Source organism: Anopheles bellator, chromosome 2 (assembly GCF_943735745.2).
Source record: "Anopheles bellator chromosome 2, idAnoBellAS_SP24_06.2, whole genome shotgun sequence".
NCBI classification, from domain to species: Eukaryota; Metazoa; Arthropoda; class Insecta; order Diptera; family Culicidae; genus Anopheles; species Anopheles bellator.
The window spans coordinates 52,741,507-52,748,555 of NC_071286.1; the positions used below are offsets into that span (position 1 = coordinate 52,741,507).

Sequence of the window (7,049 nt, forward strand, 5' to 3'; positions counted from 1 at the left end):
AATTACTTAGAAAATTGACGCTGAAAACTTGCCTGCCCGGTGTCGGTCGCTCGGTTATCCCTTTTTCGCCTCGGACCGCCTCTCTCGTCGAAACGTGTGCGTTTTTCTACTCTCCGTTGCATCCTGGCCAGCATAATCAAGCGATACTGTTTCGGTAGTGTCAGAACTGGGAGGGGGGGAGCAGAACTGTGCAACTCCATCTCGCCGGGGGTTAGGCACCGTTACACTGCACCGACTCTCCGGCATATGGTAGCTCTAGAAACTTTCGAAATAATCTATTACCGGCCAGCATTCGCTTCGCTCCGAAAATCCGGCGCTCGGTGTGTGCACGAAAATAAACAAACAGCTCAACCACTAGATAGAATTGCGGAAACGGCCAAACGGGGGTGCCAGCTGGCAATGATACCCATTAAAAAAAAACAACGGAGCCAAAAACAACAAATGAATCCTTGCCATGAATCAGAGCGATATAATTACAATAGTTAGCTGCTGCACCAAAATACGGGATTGCAGAGGAACAACCTTCGCTCCCGTCTAGGATTCCCGTTTAATTTATCACATCTTAATCCCGGCGCCCGGATTTGCTTGCTTGCTGGCCCGGATGTTCCCCTTGGTTCCCCATTTTTTGTGGCCACCTTTTCCTTCCATCACGTTTTCCACCCGGTTTCCAGCGCGCTAACCAACGGCGACAGATAATCCGATCCGGTGGACGGGTACGTATCGGGGGGTTGCCGCCGCCCAGCAAATGGCAACCGGAGTTCTGCAGAATTTTCTCACATAAATCATCGCCCGAACAGGCGCCGTGGATACAAAAAAAAACCCGGTCCAAGAACGGTCCGGCTTCGAGAACGAAGATTGAACTTGCTCCTCCGTGTTGCAGCCGAACAACCGGGGTTCTTAATGGGGGTTGCTCTAACGCATTAAATAGGGCTCCAACGTGCTCCGTGCGCTGCAGTTCGATAATACCGCCTCAGGCTTTGGGGCCCAGCATCCGGGCGGCACGGCTCTTGGGCTGGTGTTTATGCTTTTTCCTGCCCAAAAATGCAGTTGCACACAAACCGTTGGTCAATGCGATCGAATGCACCGAAACGTACCGCACCGATCGGTACACAAATCCTTTCATTTATGCTGTCCTTTTTTCGTTGCCATATGCTTTGTGTCCGAAAATGGCCACAACCACTAATACCGTGCCGTCTAACGGCTGGATTTGTTGCAGCTATATGCGAGAGAGCAAAAGAGAGAAAGAGTGAAGCAGATACAAACAATAGAGTCTAAGGCCCCAAAAATACCATCCGCAAAGGTTACCGTAACGGTTGGCAGTTTATTAAAATAATACTGACAACACTAAAAGTCCGATAAGTACCGCTGTAAGGCCTAAACGTTCTTCAATCGCAACATCCATAATCTTCCAACCAATTCAACTTTTGCTGCCCAAACAGTCATTTCGAGTCATTACAATTAAGAAGATTTCATATAGATTTTAATGAAAAGTCTTTCCAGACTTATCGTAACACGTTTCTCCCCAAAACCTTGTGATCCTGGTGGTGTGCCATGGGCCATGCCTGCCTGCATAATGCCTCCGATGTTCCAAAAGGCGCTTCGAACACGCATATCCCCGGAGAAGGGAGAAAATTGATACCCAACGTGTGTCAGGGCATCCGTGTCGTGTCGGCCATTTTCCCCCAAAATCCTGTACCAAACGACGCGTCACGGACATCGAGCTTAAGCCGTGAGGTAACTGCAACGGTTCATCCATCCGTGAAAGAACGCCACAAGTGTGCGCCGAAAGCTTCGGGGACCTTCGCCCGAGAGCCCCGAATTCGGAGATCCGATATCCTCGGGGATCTCGATACTATTTCGAGGGGAATGGCCTCACCATCGCCATCGCTGACCTCACGATGGTTCCCAAACAAAATGGAGCCGACCGCGGCAGACCATCGTTGAGGTTTCGGTTCCGCAGTTGGACCAACACCTAGACAAGGCTGCCAGTATCCAGAATTGGCACGGGCTCGGGGATACTGCATTTTGGGGCTACCATTAGGATACCTTGCTGCTGTTATCTGGGTTCCCGTTTTCCCCAACGACGAACCGGTAACGCGGACCGATGCGGGAACAGCATGCGGGACCAATGAAAGATTAAAGTATTAGGCTGGATTTGGTTTTATTTCGTCGGGGACGATATCTCCCGAGGAGCCCGGATGGGCCGGCATTCCCGTTGGCAATAGTCGCAAATTGTTTGATTCGACCGGCGGCTGCGGGACGGCTCCTTGTTATCCGTATTCCCACGGGTGGCTCTTTTTCCGGCACGATGGACTAAGCTTTTGAAACACTTTAACCGGACACGCCGCTCTGCTTCTCAAGTGTGTAGTAAAATGTTTACCGACTACCACGTAGAAAGTCCTCCCCTTGCGTTGGTAGGTGACCAAGATAGTTTGACCACATGGCACAGAGGTTCAACCTAGTTGCAGTCGGATAAAGAAAATATTTCGAATTAGAATTCCGATCAAGTGCCATTAGTTTAACAATTGTGTTTTTACATATTCTTTAATCAACCTAACGTACCGTAATGTCGGCAAGGATGATATTATCACCTTTTTTTAGAATTCACATCAAATGATGAGGCCATATCAGCTGTGGAAGCGCCTCACTTCAGGGATGGAATTAATAAATTGCAATCTGGTTGGAACAAGTGTGAACAAGTGTCACGGAGATTGTGCTGAATAATAAAGTGCATTATAAATCCAACTCGATTTTTTGTGGTATCGTTACAATGTCAGCCAACTCACGCCACTTCACTTTCCGATCATTCCAAACGTGTTCGTCCATTGCATCCACTGTCAGGCTTTTTGTCCTTTGTGTTATATATACCATGGTTTATTATTTGTCAACTATGCACTTCGTCAGTGTGTTAAATAAATGGATGAATAAATATTACTTACCTAATGTACCTTAGAATCTGCCTTAAATTTTGATTTACTCATTGTATTTTTATCATCGAGAGACACCAAACCACAAAAGAGTCGTGATCAATTACCCTATTACGAAATCTATATTTAAAAAGGAATCATTTTAACGTTGTCGATATGAAATTCTATTTTCATTTTAACGCCTTCCTTCCATTCTGTAAATGTTAATTCCGAATTTATGCTCCTTTTGCAGGAAAACCCTTTTCGACCAGACATTTTCCCTCACGCACACAAGTGAACCATTTTGGGGTGCCAATCAAATAACATGAATAAATTGGTGCCAATATTACACCTTTCGTACATCGAGATCCGAGAAGCATCAGGCGGAATATTCTAATTAAACCACCGCCGAAGTGCGAGCTGGAGGCATTTGAACGAATAAAATTGACCTCCCGACGACCGCCAGACTGGAGTGGTTTGGTTCGACTAGAAAATAATAGACTACCAAACGGGTCTCCAAAGGGGTGTCCTTTCTCACTCGTGCGCTCCCTCTGTGATACTAAAATTTGTTTAAAAAAACCAGCACCTGCGAAACGATCCCGGCGTGTCCTTTGGGTCACCCGCAAACGGATCTCGGGCTCAGCCCACGGGCCTAGCTACTGGTAAAACTCAATTAACACGCTTCACATCATTCTCGGAACCATGTATGGGGGCGCTCACCCGCGTGAGGGCGGCCACATCAGCGACATTTCCAGTATGTTTTATGCTCGACTGCTGCAACCGAACCGGGTGGTCCGACGGTGATGATCCATTGATTTATCTTTCGCCAACGCTCGGTGACGGATTTTTCGGAACAGTCGCTCTGTGTGTGGAGTACGCACCACGGGGTTAGGGGCACAACTGCCTTGACGGCGGGCTTCTATGGCAACATTCATTGATCCACGTTGGCAATCCCCGTGGGCCGCGTCGTCCTGGTGGTTGGCCCACAGCCACACCATTGTTTTCGGACAAAAAAGCAACACGTACATTCTGTAGGGTCCCAACTCCCAGAACGGGCTCAAAATATATTGAAGCATGGGTTATGGGAACGATGTCGGTCGCACACGCAGCAGTTTGACGTGGGGAATTGTCGTGACCCTGGTCCGTGGTGTAAATAGTTCAACCGAGATAGTACAGTTTACCGTAACGGTTACCGGATTCCAAATATTACACCGTTCAGCTTGATTGAGGTGGGTTTGAGCTGCGAGTCCTGGACCAATTAGTACGACAAACTGGATGGTTCCGAGGCAATCTCTTTGAAGAAGAAAAAACATTCTTTCTAGGTAAATGGAGCATCATAGTGAGGGAAGGAAAAATAGCAAAAGTTGACGAAACGACAATGGCACTCCACAATGACTCCCGATTGTCTGTGCGGCATCCCTAACCTCAACCATCGTGACAGTCTGTCAAGCGCTAAGCTTTTATCCGGCAAAAATCAACCCAAAAACCGATCATCGACACTTCCGGCACATCATCAACGAAAGTCTAAAAGTTCATTACCTTAATCGACATCTTTCGCCGGGTTTTTACTTCATATTTCCCGGGCGACCCCTGACGACGTAGCAACCCGAGGAGCAGCCAGGAAGGCTGCTGGAGCGCCAGCTGGTGTGCCCCGGCATCCCGAGACCACGACGCCCCGACGAGTGGAACAATCGACTTTAATTTGTCCCCAGAAATAACAAACTTTTCGCCGACACCGGCGCCGTACCATGTGGCGCTGTGCGAAAAAATGGAACTCAACTGTTGTAACTTTCTTTTTCTCGACGACCCTCCACAACCCTCCACGCGGAAGGATCGGCGGGCGGCCTCTCTTTCAGCACCCAACATATGTTGCAAATTATGTTAAAATATACACATCCCATTAAGATTGTTATCGTTGATAAACTCTTCCTCCGGGCGACGTTTTTGTCGGCGGCGGATCCCCGCCGGAGTCGGGGATGAAATCTTCCCGGAAAACTGTTGGAAAAACAGAACCGACCACCCACCGGGTATTCCCACGAGCTGCTCCCGAAACCGGTGCGTCGAGTAGCCGGTTACATTGCCTCGGGCGGGGCCGGCGCCCGAACGAACATGTTTAAACAAAGTTACGGGGGGTAGGAAATTTGCCTTCCGCCAGCTTTATCGTGGCGAATGGCGTTTTCCGGCCTCGCCCGAAGCGGGAAACCGTCGCTAGTTGTCGCTAGTTGTCTTTCTCGTCGTCACCGTCGTCGTAGTCGTCGGTTGGTAAGTCACTTTTCTGTTGGAGAGACACCAGAGCATGGCCGAACGCTGGCTTAACCTTATCATGGCTACGATCAGTCAGCCAGCCAGGAGTCAGGTATAGATAAACCATCAGGGAGAACGGGAGAAATGTACAGCCACTCCGCGCTCGAAAGGTTTTCAACAAAAATTTGAATTAATTTCATCGAGTTTTTGAAAAGCCTAGGCCAAGTACCATTCAGCCCTTGCTGTCGGTGTGTATCGTGTAATTACCCCCTATTGTTTACCACCTTGTAAATCGACCACAAACTTTCCGAGCGGATTTGAAAGTTGTCTATTGAAAGTGTGTAAACAAATCACGACGAAAAGATAAAGATAGTGTTTAATTTCTACATCTTGAGTCGCGTGAGCAATAAATAATCGTATGTCACTTTTCAAATTCCATATTCATATTCAAATTCAAATGTCCATACATTCACCTCTTCTTCTTCTCGACTGATCAATGTATTTTTTTCAATGCAAGTAAACTTTGTTAGAACTTTCAAGCAAAGGCAGAATCTAAGGAAAGATCCACGCCGTTAAGTTTGACTAATTCAAAACTAACAATTTACCGAAATACGAATAAGTTGCCAATCCTCAACATTTACTTTCTCCAGTGTAAATACAGAAGCGAAATGCGTGAAATCGTGCACATTCAAGCAGGACACTGCGAAGTTTATCTCAAAAGAGCTAGGGGTTGTTACGTTGGCGATTGTTATCTACAGATTGAGCGCTTAAACGTGTACTACAACGAAGCTGGCGGTGGCAAGTATGTATCCCTTGCGATCTTAGTTGATCTCGAACCCAGCACTATGGACTCTGTTCGTTCGGGACCATTGGGGCAGCTATTCCGCCCGGACAACTTTTCATTTGGTCAATCCGGCGCGGGCAACATTGGACCGAGGGCCATTACACCGAAGGAGCTGTACTGGTTGATCTTGTGTTGAATGTGGTACGCAAAGAAGCTGAAGGCTCTGATTATCTACAGGGGTTCCAGTTAACTTATTCACTGGGCGATGGAACGGGTTTGAGAATGGTGAAGCTGCTAATTTCAAAAATTCGCGAGAAGTATCCGGATCATATCATGAGCACGTTCTCAGTCTTTCCATCACTTACCACACCATTTGAACAATCTAGTTTCGACCACCATGTCCGGTGTAACTACGTGCCTCCGCTTTCCCGGCCAGCTTAATGCTGATCTTCGTATGTTGATACGCCATGGTCGGTATCTGACCGTGGCCGCCGTTTTCCCCGGTCGTATGTCGATGAAAGAGGTTGACGAGCAGATGATGAACGTCCAGAATGAAAACAGTAGCTCCTTTGTCGGGTGGATCCCGAATAACGTGAAGACGACGGTTTGCGACATTCCGCCACGTGGCCTGAAGAAGTCGTCAGCTTTCGTTGGTAACTCCACGGCGATTCAGGAATTATTCAAACGTATTGTCGAACCGTTTACGGCCATTTTTCGACGCAAGGCGTTCCTGCACTGACGAGATGGAATTTATCGAAGCCGAGAGTAACATGAACGATCTCGTGTCCGAATGTCAGCAGTATCAAGAAGCGACGGCTGACGATGAAGGAGAAATGGACGAACAAGAGGAAGCAGTTGAGGATTAAGTCTTTTTCCTTTTTTCCCTTGTGTTAATCAGGTACTACAATAATGTAGTGTGAATTTGCAATAGTATTATAGTTTAATTAGTATATGTCTAGGCTTCTTTCGATAAACAATAACTTTAGTCGGTTGGAGATACGTATTGAAGAATCCTCTCTGATTAATCATATGTGAGCATACTTGTAATGAAAAAGATTATATCCAAATGAAAATACAACTTTTTTCAGGTATGTATGGAGCGGATCTTTGTACCA

At 47.1% G+C, this 7,049-nt stretch overlaps 1 pseudogene; it reads left to right on the top strand.

Moving 5' to 3' along the window:
- Positions 1-5,818: 5,818 nt before the first annotated feature.
- Positions 5,819-6,800, top strand: LOC131207704 (tubulin beta chain-like; annotated as a pseudogene).
- The last annotated feature ends 249 nt before the right edge of the window (positions 6,801-7,049 follow it).